The sequence below is a fragment of the Mus musculus genome, chromosome 5, assembly GCF_000001635.26.
Source record: "Mus musculus strain C57BL/6J chromosome 5, GRCm38.p6 C57BL/6J".
Classification (NCBI taxonomy): Eukaryota; Metazoa; Chordata; class Mammalia; order Rodentia; family Muridae; genus Mus; species Mus musculus.
In genome coordinates, this window is record NC_000071.6 from 110,514,704 (window position 1) to 110,530,093 (window position 15,390).

At 48.9% G+C, this 15,390-nt stretch overlaps 1 long non-coding RNA gene across 1 annotated transcript; it reads left to right on the forward strand.

The window, feature by feature from the left end:
- The first annotated feature begins 219 nt into the window (after window positions 1-219).
- A630023P12Rik (RIKEN cDNA A630023P12 gene) lies at window positions 220-11,277 on the forward strand. Its single transcript, NR_102290.1, has 3 exons — window positions 220-370; window positions 10,341-10,458; window positions 10,901-11,277. It is a non-coding gene; the product is annotated as an RIKEN cDNA A630023P12 gene (long non-coding RNA).
- Window positions 11,278-15,390: the final 4,113 nt, after the last annotated feature.

Genomic DNA, 15,390 nt, shown 5'->3' on the forward strand with positions numbered 1-15,390 from the left:
TTTGTAGAACTGACCTCCAACTGTTATGCTCAAGTCCCCTTTGAGTTGCTGTAAAAAGGATCTGTCACCTGGGAGAGGCCAGAAAGGCTGAGCCAGAGACCCAGGATATGCTCTGGGGCCCAACAGGGTGCTGAGAAGCAAAACAGGAAGTTCATTTTTGTTTAAACTAAGCAGATTAAGAGGAATGAGGGCTGGCACCCATCTGCTGGGGCGGTTTGCACTAACTGTGTACCTACAGAGGAGATCTGCCTGCTGCATCCAGAGGAGAGGAGGTTTGGAGCTTGGGTACGGCTTCTCTATGATTCTGCGTTTGGTGATCAGAAACTTGGTGTTTCCAAGCTGTTCAACTGAGGAATAGGCCTTAGACCAGGTGAGTAGGTGACTCCTTCCCTCGTCGTGAACTGGCTGAGGTCCTCCTGAGATCCTCACCCTCATACCTTCAACCTCAGGCCATGGAGAGCTCCCACTGCCAGAAGCCAGGCTTTCTCTGTGGGTTCTGGATCATGTGGTACTTCCAAGTATTCTGGCTTGAAGCCTGAGTCACTGGGGTGCCTTGGCCGAGGCATGAAATTAGGGCTATCTTCTATGAATCGTGGTTAATGTATCTAAGGGGTTTGATCTCACTTGAGAGTAAATTTAACTGCACCAAACAATAACTTAAGCAAATGTGGTATAGACAGGCAATGCGAGGCTCAGAGAGTGGCTGGAGGATGTCAGGGAGAACTCAGACTTGCTTCCTGAGTCACCGTCTATAGTGAGTACCCTTAGACTTCGTTGCTAAAATCTGCCCACCAGACCCTAGCCATTACATCAACATTCAAAATAGAAAGAAAAAAGAAGACATTTCTTTATCAGGGCAAAGCTTTCCCAGAAATTCCCCAGAGATGTTTCCTTTCCTGCCGTGGGGCTCAGACTCTGATGTGTAACCTCATTTCAGGGCACCAGGAAAGTGCCATTATTTATGGTTGAATTACAGATGAACTATGTTGGGTTGTGTGAGGAGATGGAGATAGACTAGGTAGGCAGCTGATGACTGCAGACTCTGACAGATCCAGGAGAAAAGTCTTTGTGTGCAGAGCAGGTACCCTGCCACCTGTGGGAGGGAGTGGGTAGGAAAGAGACATATCCTGACAGGCTTGGGTGTGGAAACAGACGATCTGTATTGGTTTTAAAAAGTACCACACTCTATAGAGAGGAAACAAGCATGTTGGCCCTAAGCATCATCCCCCACTATTAGCTGTCTGAGTGGGGGGATGTTGCTATTGGTGAACTACTAGTGATGATTTGTTATAAGCCAAAGTCAATTGGCTCACAGGGACACAGAAGTCTTGCTATGTCATGCGATGTGTGCAGTAAGGAAGATGCATGGTGACATGTCATGCACCCTAGGGTTAACTCTCAGCTCTAAGGCAAGCGCTGTTTACTTAGTTCTGCAAACCCTAAGCTTTCAGGTGGTGTTCATTTTATGCAATGTGGCCCTGAGATGTTTTCACCCCCGTGTTACACAGCCAGATTGAAGTTCGGGTCTGATGGATCCCCAGCAGGACCTGAAGACAGCTGGATTCTCAGCCTAGGAGCTTCCTGCGAGGGCTGAATGGAGAGGGTTCCTTCTCTGTATAACTCCTGCCACCCCATGTAGGGCAGGCTTGCTGAGGAAGCATGAAGCCAGCGATGGCACCACCGGTGTAATGACCCGTGGTTTGAAAAGAGAAGTAATCTTGTGCTTCTTTGCCATTTTCAGGAGACTCTTGGATGGATGCCCTGTCTCTTGCTTACTGCATAAACTGTGAGCCCTTGGAGGATAGGTAGGTTCCCTTTTGTGAGGTATGCAGTGTCAGCAGTCAGTTGTCCCACCATCTGGGCTGCTCTCTGAAATTCCACTGGGGTGAGGAGTTCCAGATGGCAGCCCTGCTGGACCCTGTCCCAAAGGCCACCTGATGGAACTTGCTACGGGTTCCTGATGCTATGTGGTTGGTCCAAGAGGAGTGTCACACTTTCAGAGAAAAATGCCAAGTTTCCCACGGGAGGTAGACAGACCATGGAGGAAACCATGGAGACGGTGGCTTGAGAATAAAAGATAGATGGCCTCCAGGTCCAGGGAGGGTCGAGCAGGGCCACTCTCTAGAACCCAGAGGCTCCGGAGCCCTCTGCTAGGAGGATCTGTTGTCTGCTCTGAGCTGACCTTGAGGAGGACCTACGAGTGGGTGGTCAGGACAGTAGAAGATTTTCTACTTTCTACATGGTACTTTCTTCAAGGTGTGATCCACTAAACATCATAAATGGCTTGTCTCTAGATCCTGATGTCTATATGGAGGACCGTGGAGAAGGCAGCGTGTGCCAGCACTGGGTCTGGAAACTTCAGGCCTTCCTGAGCTTCCTTCTCCAGTGCCAGCCTCTTTTCTAAGGTTCAGGGTTACCAGGTCCTTTGTGGCAGAGCATATTTTCCTTTCCTTTCCTTTCCTTTCCTTTCCTTTCCTTTCCTTTCCTTTCCTTTCCTTTCCTTTCCTTTCCTTTCCTTTCCTTTCCTCCTCCTTGATATTTTCCTTCCTCTCTCCCTCCCTTCTTTCTTTTCTCTTGAGACAGTTCTCTATGGCTCACCATGACCTCAGGTTGCCGTAGCTGAAAATGATCTCAAACTGCCTTTCTCTCTGAGTGCTTAGGTTACCCGTGACACCACCACTCGTGGGTTATGCTATGCTGGGATCACTCAGGCTTTTTAATTTTAAAAAAAATTTTTTTGGTTTTTTTTTTTTGTGACAGGTTTTCTCTGTCCTGGAACTCACTCTGTAGACCAGGCTGGCCTCGAACTCAGAAATCTGCCTGCCTCTGCCTCCCAAGTGCTGGGATTAAAGGAGTGCACCACCACTGCCCGGCAAAATCTCAGGGTTTTTATACATGTTAGGTGTGCTAGCTGGACAGACATCTTGAGGCTGTCCACAGGTAGATGGGTGGTCAGTCCAAAGGATCAGGTCTATAATAGTTTATGAAATCCAGACAGATGACAGGAGCTGAACTCACAGCCTTATCGCTGCCACGTCAGGGATGTGGGCTGGCACTACTGGACAGTCCCAAGACACTGTTTCAGTATAGCTCAGGCAACAAACTCATGGTAATCCTTCTGCCTTGACCTTCCAAGTGCTGGGATCTCAGGCATGAGCCACCACACCTGACACTATCCTTTATTTATTATTAGTTTTTTCCAATTTCTATTTTAATGGACAGAAATGCAGATTTATGCAGAAGCTTCCAGAAAGGCTTTCCTTAACTGAAAATTCAAGAGCAGAAAGCTCCAGGCGTAACTGTACCCAGGTGCTTCGATCATGGCTCAGGTTCTCCCTTCTTCTTCCTTCACCTTTGTCCTGTTTCTCATCTACATGATGGATCTCTGTGAGTTGGCCTCCAGGAACCCCTCTTTCTTTAGCTGGGTTGAAAATCTGGGTCTTGATCACCATGCTGCCTAGCTCCACCCCGAGTCAGTCCTTGGAATGGGATAGGCTGCTCGAGCTGGCCAGAACAATGGCAGATATTCGCTCTGGAAGCAGACAGATCAACTCACGCACAACTAGGTGCTGGAAGTCGCAGTGACTCCTAGAGGAGAGCTGGGGCAGTGGGGAGCACTGTGTTCTGAGTACAAGGAAGTGCCTTGTTCAATGCCTGGTTGAAGGGCAAGAATCGGAACCCAGGAAGCCGGCTTGAGGCTTCTATCCCTGTCTGCACCTCAGGGGAGGAAGTGCCTGCTCAGTCGCCTGCCTATGTAGATCCTCCTGAGCCCAGGCCTCTGCTTCTGGAGTGCCAGCCTCACACAAGGGATCCCTGGAGGGTGCTTTCCACATATAGCTCCCCCCTCCCATCTTTATCACACCGAAGACTGTGTAAAAGGACCAGACAGGGTTTCTCCTTCATGGCCGGCTGCATCAAGCCAATGAGCATGCGCATTAGGAGCCCCGACAGCATCCTCTGTCTTCCTTTGAAAAGGAAGGCCAACAGCGGGAATAGTAAAAGCTCGAAGATAATGGGAACAATTAAGATACTTTGTCCTAGTGAAAGACTGGTGTCTGACATCCTTCCTTCTGGGTCAGGCCACAAGGAGAGTCAGAAACAGCTGTGATGAGGACAGAGCGCGGAGCTTCAGAAGGGGACACTTCTAGGTGGCAGTGGCTGAGGTGGATGGGCAGGTTCTGCCCTCCCTCTCAGTGTGCTCTCTCTCTCTCTCTTTCTGTCTCTCTGTCTCTCTGTGTCTCTTTGTCTTTGTCTCTCTCTTGTTTATTTTATTTATTTACATTTCAAGTGTTATCCCCCTTCCTGGTTTCCCCTCTGCAATCCCCCCATCCCCTCCTCCCTGCCTTTATGAGGGTGCTCCTACCCCCACTCACCCACTCCCACCTCACCGCCCTAGCGCTCCCCTACTCTGGGGCATCAAGCCTCCACAGGACCAAGGGCCTCTTCTCCCACTGATAACAGATAAGGCCATCCTCTGCTACATAGGCAGCTGGAGCCATGGGTTCCTCCATGTGTACTCTTTGGTTGGTGGTTTTAGTCCCTGGGAGCTCTGAGGAGTCTGGTTGGTTGGTATTGTTGTTCTTCCTATGGAGTTGCAAACCCCTTCAGCTCCTTCAGTCCTTCCCTTAGCTCTTCTATTGGGGTTCCCCTGCTCAGTCCCATGGTTGGCTGCGAGCATTCGCATCTGTATTGGTCAGGCTCCAGGGGACAAGGTGTCTCTTTTCCAGGGCTTTTGACCACTAGGAAGATAGCCATTGAACAAGCACATCCATGTTGCTATGACTGCTGGTAAGAGCTACTTTGCGACTACCTAGAAGAACAAGAGTCCTGACACATTCTGGGAGTGAGAAGGGCTGACATGTAAAGGATGAGCAGTAGTTAGCTTGATGAAAGGGAACTTCACGGTTTGTGTGTGTGTGTGTAGGTGCAGAATACTGAGTGTGGTAGCACCATCTACAAAGGCCCCATGACAAGAGAGGAGGCTAGAGGACAGGAATGGGCAATGAGAAGGGAAGAGGGGAGTGAGTGAGTGAGTGAGTGAGAAAACGAAGGAGGCAGCATGGTCAGACTGCATGGCTTTTGGAAACACCAGTCTATTCTAAAAGCAGTCTGGGCTTCTAGATGCAGACAGGTGTCTCACAGGACAGATCAGCTTCTCTGAGCAAGGGTGGTCGGACTGGATGAGTACACTGGGCCCGCTTCCGTCCATGGTATCTGGGTGAGTATACTGGGCCTGCTCCCACCATGATATCTGGGTGAGTACACTGGTCCTGCTCCCACCCATAATATCTGGGTCAGTACACTGGGCCTTCTCCCATCCATAATAGTTAGTTGAGTACACTGGACTTGTTCCCATCCATGATATCTGGGTCAGTACATTGGGCCTGATCACATTCATGATATCTGGGTCAGTACACTGGGCCTGCTCCCATCCATAATAGGCGAGTACACTGGGCCTGCTCCCATCCATGATATCTGGGTCAGTACACTGGGCCTGTTTCCATCCATAATAGCTAGGCCCATATCCCTCCATGAGATCTAGGACTGGGCCTGCTCCCATCCATGATATCTGGTCTCATGGATAATTTAGGGAATTCTGGAGCCACAGAAGATCTGCTGTTCAGCACTGACAGAGACAACTCCTAGGGGACACACTAGTAAGATCTGCCAATTAGAGAGATTCAGAGCTAATGAGGGACCTGGAAGTGGGCCACTCCCAGTAGCTGCACACCTGAGGGCCTTCTGCCCCTTCGGTACACTCTGAAGCTAGGGGAAAGTCCTGTGGTGCTGAGAGTGAGAAGCTAGGACAGCGGTCCCACTGTGTGCAGAAAGGAGACATATGTAGATCTAACTGTGTGGCATCAATAGTTAGGGCTCTGTGCAGGCCTGGGCCTTAGTGTGACTTCTTTATTCTTTTTTTTTTTTTTTTTTTTTTGAGACAGGGTTTCTCTGTATAGCCCTGGCTGTCCTGGAGCTCACTTTGTAGACCAGGCTGGCCTCGAACTCAGAAATCCGCCTGCCTCTGCCTCCCAAGTGCTGGGATCAAAGGTGTGCGCCACCACGCCCGGCACGACTTCTTTAATCAAAATAGTTTTCACCATCTGTGAGACAGGCCTGTTCCTCTGGCACTTGCTGCTTGGAGGTGCCAGGTTCTCATGCAGCCCCCATTTCCTGACACTGGAAGTGATCTTTGATGGCCCTGACCCACAAAAGGTCAACCAGAGCCCTGGGGGTCTCTGCACTTGGGACCAGAGAACTGCAAGACAATATAGCCACACCCATAGCAACTGGCCTTGGTAGCCCCCGTAGCTATTTAGTTGGGGCATCAGTTGGCTCACCATCCCTCCTCCATGTCTGCTTCACTCATGGGTACCACGTGTTTCATGTTCTCTTCCAGGGAACTTATGCCCACTGCAAGAGAGGCTGACAAGGCTCCATATGGGTTCTACCACTCTCTGGGGTTTCTACTTTCTGGGGGTACAGAAAATAGAAACATGACTCAGAGTTCCTGCCTCATGGAGTCTGGGAGCTTTCCTCCTCATGGATCTGGGAGCTTCCAGGAACACATCAAGGAAGAAGGAGGTGAGGACAGAGTTGGTTGAGGGAGAGAGTAGCAAGACAGCTGTTGTAGAGCAGAGTTTACCGGGTTCCCCGTTCTCAGTTCCAAAGCTAGGGTCTTTGTTATATAGTAGAGGGTTTCCATTGCACCCCACTAACAGTGCAAATCTTGGGGACAGAGGACCAACTAGTGCTCAGGCCTCCCACTGGAACACTCTTGGCCTTCCTAGAGCTCACTACTATACAACACAGGTGTCACGTCTCAACACCCACCCAGCTTACCTGCAGATCCCAGAAGAGCCAAGAGGTTCCGAGGGCACCCTTAATGAGACAAGGCATCTGATGACACCTTCCATTACACCAGGCACCAGGTGACCCACCTTTCAGAGAGAGAAAGAGGGAGAGAGAGAGAGAGAGGGAGAGGGAGAGGGAGAGGGAGAGGGAGAGGGAGAGGGGAGAGAGGGAGAGGGAGAGGGAGAGGGAGAGGGAGAGAGAGAGGGAGAGAGAGAGGGAGAGAGGGAGAGAGAGAGGGAGAGAGAGAGAGAGAGAAAGAGAGAGAGAGAGAGAGAGAGACTGGAGTCTCTAGGCTTCCTGCCTCGGTGGGGAAAAGAAAAGGCTTGGCTAGCCCCTTTTCATTTTTTCTTTCTGGTTTGTTTTTAAAGTACAGAAAGCAAGCTGTTCTGCGGCACCAGAACATATGAAAAGGAAGCGCAGTTTTCCACACACAGTCGCTTCCCGTCTCAGACCCCATGACTGCAGAGTTCCAGAAAGTAAACACTGTAGATCCAAGCAGAGTGCCAGATGGTGGGCTGAAGTAGAACCAGCGCACAGAGACTGGAACACACAGGGCTGGGAGCTCCTTGCTCTCTTCGTCTGCTTCCACCTATTCAGATGTCTCCAGGGTTCAGGAATAGAAGGTGAGGGTAGGGTGGGAAGTCAACTTTCTGCCCTTCTGTGTCTTCACCACAGAGGGACTTGCTCCAGCGCATGAACTTCTGGGGGGACATGGCAGTGACTTCCAGACCACAGTAGCTAGCCACATTTTTGGAAGCCACATTTCACATTTATAATGTAAAATTGATGGGATAGTGACTGTCCGTGGGACAACAATCACTACTGACTGATAGTGGCTCACGAGGCCATCGGTGTACGTGAGATAGGAGGGATCCAAGGGTCTAGCAGATTCCCGTGGCTGGCTGAGGGATTGGTTCTTGTTCTGCCTGAACATGAAAGGTTTTTTTCCTGAGCATGAATATGTTGCCTTCAGGAACATAGTCAAGAGTAGAAGCTCTGGGTAGATAGGGGGCAGGGTAGCTATCGAAGTTCTGAAGAAAGACCTGCCTGTAAGTAGCAGCTTCTCTGATTGTCCCTGCTGTAAGTGAACACTGGAAGAGGCTGTGGGTGGCAGGCAGGAGCACACAGTCAGCTGTGGGGTTGCTGAGTTCACTGAGTTTGTTTCTCAGCCTAGCTTTCACCATAAATGGACACCCACCTCCATGTGGCTCTGTCTCGGGGCTCCTAGGATATCCCCAGAGAAGCTCATCATGGCTGCTGCTGCGGAAGTCAGTATGGGATGCTAGCATCAGTGACAGCCTAGGCACCTTGTGGCAGGATGCAAAGAGGTGCTCCCAAGGGCACTTCTGAGACCCGCCCCCCACCAAGCTGTGCAATAGTATCTCCTATACATAGAAGCTCAGGCCATTCACCACTCCTCTCATTGTGGGGGTGCCAGTGAGGAAGGCCCCTCTTTGGAGACACATGCTTTTCCATACTGTGTCTGAATCCAGGGGCTCAATGTGCTTTGTTCTGGAAAGTTCTGGCTCCTGCTTTTAAGGCAGAGCCAAAGGGAAGCTGTCCTTACAAATGAGCCATGGTGGAATGCTTTTAAGGGAAGCAGTTTGGTCTTTAGGGACTTTCCTGGAGCTGAGGGAAAGCTCAGTAGAGTCCCTGCAGAGTCTGGGTGGATCCCAACTATATAGCTCAGGAACAGGGTCTGGGGTGACTGCATACTGAGCAGCCATGTCCTGGAGCACGGCAGTCCATCCCCCCCCCCCCCCAGGACCTAGATTGAAAAGTCAGTTCCTGGCAGCCTCATCTTATCTTCAGGCGCATCCTGTGGAGGAGGAGAGTATTCAAGAAGACCTGTCTTATTCATATATTCTGATTGCCTTCCTCCCCCGTGTTGGGAAGGCAGGGGAGGAAGCACTTGGACCAGCCTGCTGGAAAGAGAGGCATGCAGTATTGGCAGGAAGAGTGGGGCTTTAAATCCATCCACTTGAGAAGCGAGTCTTTGAGAAGGAGCATATGGCTAGACCGGATTGAGGGTACCATCCCTTCCAGCATTTTCCACTAGCAGCCAAGTCTTGAGCTAGGGTCTGGGGACAACAGGGGGAGGGGAGCAAGGGCAGAAAGTTAAAAGTCTCTCTATGATCTTGGTTACTTGAGGCAGTGGTGGGCTCTGGCTGCTGGGTTTGAGAACAAGAATTGTGACATTTGGGGGTCAGGGGACATGATGGGGCAAGAGGCTCACCTTGGAATGCTGGCTTTTGTAGTTCCGTTTCTAGCTATTCACAGGGTCTGTCCCTGGTGCCAGCAATGACCCAGAAACTGCTGTGCCAATGCCTGTTCCACTCTGTTTGGGAGATGGTGGTACCATGTGAGGAAGGCTTTGTGTGACAAGGGCTCTTGAGGGGCACACATGGCTCACAGGATTCTGTGTAGATTGAAAACATAGGAGGCAGGGCCAGGTAAAATAAGACCGATGTGATTGTAAGGACAATCTGATCCTCTGACCACAGCTGTGGGTTTGTGGGGGAAAGATGTCTAGCCAGTGGCCAGCTGGAGGGGCTCGGAAGATGTTCAAGTAGTGACTGAGAGCCAGACTGTACTTGGAATTCCAAGGTGAGGCATGACACAGGCAGAGCCGATCTGGTGATGAAACCTTTCATCAAGGGAAGCTCCAGATGCCGGGCAGTGGTGGCACATGCCTTTAATCCCAACACTTGGGAGGCAGAGGCAGAGGCAGAGGCAGAGGCAGAGGCAGAGGCAGAGGCAGAGGCAGAGGCAGAGGCAGAGGCAGAGGCAGAGGCAGAGGCAGAGGCAGAGGCAGAGGCAGAGGCAGAGGCAGAGGCAGAGGCAGAGGCAGAGGCAGAGGCAGAGGCAGAGGCAGAGGCAGAGGCAGAGGCAGAGGCAGAGGCAGAGGCAGAGGCAGAGGCAGGCGGATTTCTGAGTTTGAGGCCAGCCTGGTCTACAGAGTGAGTTCCAGGACAGCCAGGGCTATACAGAGAAACCCTGTCTCAAAAAAAAAAAAAAAAAAAAAAAAAAAAAAAAAAAAAAAGAAAGGAAAGAAAAGAAAAGAAAAGAAAAAGAAGAGAGAGAGAGAGAGAGAGAGAGAGAGAGAGAGAGAGAGAGAGAGAGAGAGAGAGAGAGAAGCTCCAGACCTTCTCCCTGGTGCTTAGAGATGCAGAAATTCAGAATGCTTTTCAGTTTGGGGCTACTACCGTGACTGATATGTCCAGAAAGTATTCATGAGAATAAGGAGCCATGCATGTGTATGTGTGCAAGTGTATTCACGTGTGTGCACACATGTATGTGGGTGCATGTATACATGCACGTGCATGCAGGCATGTGTGTGTATGTGTATCATGCATGCCCATGAGCATATGTGTGTGCGTGTGCATGCATGTGTGTGTATACACAAACGTGTGGGCATGTGCATGCAGGCATGTGCGTGCATGTATGTATCACCTCTCCCCATATCCCTTATATTTTCTTGTGTTCAGCTTTCACTGAAGAGACATCAGGCATCTAAGGATCGCTTGACACAGTGGAATACCAGGCACACAGTGGGAAGCTTCTCCCAGTGGGTTGCTAACAGATGAAGAGCAGAAACAGGAATGGGTAAGGGAACCCTGAAGCAGTGGGGTGTGTGACAAGCCTGGGCTGGACACCTCCTATTTTCTGAATATTTTTTCCATCAGATATTTTAACCATAAGCACCTTTAATTAGTTATGAAGCTATGCGTCAAACCTGGGGGTCTTACTTGGACTAGGCAAGTGCTCTACAGCGGAGGTACACCTGTAGCTTCTCAGCTTCAGATCATGTCTTCACAGACAAGAAAATTGAATGCTTGTTTGAGTCACTGGATAGTGAGAAATGGATGTGAGGCTGTGAGGTAGCACTGAGGGGGAGAAAACTATCTTTTAATTATAACATAGTGTCTTTATCTGCTGTTGCTGTAACAAAACACTGGAGACAGAGTACTTCATGAGGAAACGGTTTATGTAGCTGGTAGTTCTGTAGGCTCCAGGACATGGTGCTCACTCAGCCCCTTTCTATTAGATCCTTCCTCTTAAGGTTCCTGCCACCTTAGACTGGAGACCAAGCCTGCAGGACGTGAAGCTTGGGAAGTCAGATCACGCTCCAAGAATGGAGTCGTATGAGGAGGATTCTGAGTGCTTGGGAGAAAACTCCAAGAAACCAGGACGAGAGATTTGTGATTTCAGTTTCTTCAAAGTCACAAAATTTTTCTTGGATTATGCTTTTGTGCCCCTCCCAGATGTAGCAATTGACTTCAGATTATTCATCATAACTGGCTATTATTTGTTTATACACCTCTATGGAAAATCCATGTGTGGCTTTGGCCTGGTGACTGTACACTTTACTCACTTGGCTCTGAGTAACCCTCAAAGTATAAATTGTCTGATGCTCTGAACAAAGTTTGAGACTTTTGCATGAGACTTCAATCCACCTCACTTATCAGTTCCATTCTCCCCGGTTCTACTGCATGTAGAGAGGCGACCAAGCCGGGGGTGGGGGGGGACGGGGGGGCGGGGGGGGGCTCACGGAAACCATATCCAGACCCCACACTACTCAATATATACTGAGGAAGAGTATCAGGCAGGGCTCCTTGGCAGGAGTTGAAACAAGACCACAAAAGATTCACGAGCCCAGAGGACTTGCTTGCCCAGAGCAGACACAGGAGGCTAGGACTCTCCAGAGGTATTCCTGAGCAGTGAGCCCCAGGCATGCAACAAGATGTCTGAATAGGCCAGATTCTGTCAGGCCTGACCCTCAAGGGACTAATGACTATGCCCAGACTATCCTCAGGAGATACTGCTGGCTTATTTTATAATCTCAAAGATTAAGTCTGTTGGGGAGATCTCCAATAGGGAGAACATGGGTCATTCTGTTTTCTAGTGTCCCCAGCACAGGGCTAGATTGACAAACAGGCAGAGCCCAGGCCTCTGAGCATGCACATCCTGCCGATTCCAAAGAGGCTTATTTGGCTGACACAGCCTGTGCCGTAGCTGATAGAGGTGGGAACATTCATCCCACTTCAGGGAGAAGGGGACTGAAGCTGAGCAGATGTTCAAATGATGTTCAAGTGCTGCAGAAGTCAGCCTGGTGGGGACTTTCGCAGGAAAGTCCTTCACACAAGATGAATGTGCCAAGACTGCTTTGATTGCATGTGGTAGAAGTCAGCCAAACACATCAGAGCAAGCCTTTCAGTTGTGCAGCTGCCTCAGGCACAGCTGCCACAGGCTAGGAAGCCTCATAAGAGCTCAGCTGTCTCCTGCTACTAGCTCCCCAGTCCAGCTTTCTGTTGCTAGGGAAGACATACCAGAAACCCCTTACCCACCTTCTACAGGACGCACAAAACTGATGGTAAAAGGGTACATCTGGCGTTTCTAAAAAAGGCCACGAAGGGGTTGGAGAGATGGCTCAGAGGTTAAGAGCACCGACTGCTCTTCCGAAGGTCCTGAGTTCAAATCCCAGCAACCATATGGTGTCTCACAACCATCTGTAATGAGATCTGGCGCCCTCTTCTGGTGTGTCTGAAGGACAGCTACAGTGTACTTAGATATAATAATAAATCTTTAGGCTGGAGTAAGCAGAGGTCCTGAATTCAAATTCCCAGCAACCACATAATGGCTCACAACCATTAGTACAGCAACAGTGTGCTCATATACCTAAAGTAAATAAATAAAAACAAAAAAAAAATCAAACAATGTCATACCCCTAAGCCTACCCAAGTAGCACCAACAACTTGAATCAAATATTAAAATATTTTTTTAAAAGGTCATGAAATAAGTTATATTGGCCTGGTTTGAGCCATGGGCTTCCCTGAAGCCAAGGGCTGGCGGGGTGGGGGCTATGTTAACAGGCTGTGATAGATGCATGGATCATTCTTGGAGCTTAGAGTTGGTTAATGTTACCTCCAACAATGGGTTTAGAGTAAGTGGTTCCTCAAAGAAATCTTACAGTTCAAGAAGAGTGGAGCGGGGAGGTGGTGGTACACACCTTTAATACCAGCACCTGGGAGACAGAGGCAGGAGAAAGACTTCTAAGAGTTCCAGGATAGTTTGGTCTACACTGTGAAACCTTGTTTGAAAAAACAAAGAAAACAAAAACAAATAAACAAGAAAAAAATAGAAGAAGGGAAAATGGTTGCTGGTTAGCTTAATAATAGAGGTGACCAAATAATAAAATACAAGAAATGCCATGGTTATCCTTTCTCAGGTAGACACACAGGCAAAGCTGGGCACAGTGAGTGACCCATGTTTTACCAATAGCTTTGGAGATGTGGCAGCTGGACATTATTAACAATGGGTTCCAAGCCACCTATTCATACCCTAGCTCTGACCCAAACGTACTTATATGGACTGACAGTAATAGGCATATTGAGAGAACTCTTATGGGGCCAGAGGTATCCAAATCAACCTGAAGAAGAGAGGCCCCGTTGTGTAGGTGTGATGATAATTATGATGATGGTGGTGGTGATGATGATGGTGATGGTGGTGGTGGTGACAGTGATGGTGATGGTGACAGTGATGATGACAGTGATAGTGATGAAAACCAGGCATGAGACATGCAGATTCCTGAGGCTTGCCAGTAATCTGGCCTAGCCAGTTGGTGAGCACCGGGTACAATGAGAGACCTCATCTCAAAATATAACGTAGAGAATAATAGGGCAAAATACCTTATGTTAGCCGGGCAGAGGTGGCACACACCTTTAATGCCAGCACTTGAGAGGCAGAGGCAGGCGGATTTCTGAATTCGAGGCCAGCCTGGTCTACAGAGTGAGTTCCAGGACAGCCAGGACTATATAGAGAAAGAAACCCTGTCTGGAAAAAACCTAAAAAAACAAAACAAAACAAAACAAAAACAAAAAAAACAACCAAAAACTAATGTTGATCATGAGCCTCTACCTACATGTACACACACATACATACAAATGCACACATATGTACATGATGCACTCAGTGTACACACACCAAAACCTTGGCAGTTTCTGATAACTTGTATTTTTGAAGAAGTATTGGTAGGCACAAGGTTTATCTACTGGGAACAACGGAAAGCTCTTTAGGTAACAAACCTACTGTAAGGGACAGAAAGACTGATAGTGTGTGACCCTGCTACCCCTTCAGTGTGAGTTTCTAGATGACTGGCTAAGACTTCAACCTCCAGCAGCTCTAAGCCCCCCAGATACACGTACCCATATTTGCAAAGCCTGGAGAATTCTGGGTCTTGGGCACTTTCTTGGAGAAGGCGGGTGGGAGTTATTGAGATGGAAAGAAGGACCCCAGTGGGGGAGAAACCCAGAGGAGTTGGGGTAAACAGGACCAGGATAGCTCTCCCTCTCAGGGCCTGGCTCTGTGGGGAATCTCAGCAGCCCTGCTGTGCAAAGTGTTTGATATTCAAATTAAAATCGTGCTTGTTTGGGAAAGCTCAGCTCCACAGAAGACTTTAATTGGTGCCCGTGGGAACATTTACACTTATGGAGAATTAATGAAAACTTTGTTGCTGCATTTAAGCGGAAATCTTGGGAGTTTCGCCACCAGCACCACACACTCCCGTGATGCCATCTCCATCTCTTCAAGGAGACAGTGAAGGAGACAGAGCCACAGGTGGCTCTCCGTGGCGGGCCCTGTAGGGAGTAGATGCCCCTCTTTGGGCCTTGGTCATGGAATTCTAATGCAGAACATGGATCCAAGAGGGGGCCTGGAGGGAGGAGGATGAAGTGTAGATAAACAGCTGAACCTGTGGAGCTGGGCTCACACTCTGATCAACAGTAATGATGTCTGCATCCACAGAGGCCACTGGTGGCAAGTCGCTGTTATTCCTCTTTGCATGTGTTTATCCCAAAGTTCTCACGTCAATCATCACTTAAGAAAATGCCAGTATGCCAATCTGATGGAGGGAATTCCTCTACTGTGATTCCCTCTTCCCAAATGACTCTAGTTTGGGTCAAGCTGACAAACACTAACCCACACAGGTTATCTTCTGAAAAACATGAAATTGCATTGCCAAGCAATTTCACTGCTTTGTGAATATACCGTGTGTGTGTAGACAAACTAAGATGGTTATGACATCATTAGGTGATTAATTATGTAATTGTGGGGCCACTGCTGTGTATGTGATTTGCTGTTGACTGAAACATTTTTTTTTGTACAATGCATGACTGAAACACACACAGAGACATGCTCATGACACAACATACTATATATGCATGCCAAGTCACACACAGTCACATAAAGAACATGCAAGCAAAAGTATACCTCCCTGCACACACACACACACATAAAAATGCACACATATAGCATGTGAAAGACCCACAACATGAGGACTCCCCCATGTTCTGACTCAAGAGAGGTGACACCCCAAAATCACCTACAAGAAACAGTCTTATTGCAAACTGCAAGAGGATTTTTATTCAAGAGCGCTCTCGGGCCCACAGTCATACACCACGCAGGGGTAGAGGACCATGACGCCCCGAGTAGCTGGATAAGGGGGTATTTAAAGGAAGAAACCACAACTCAAGGAAGTGG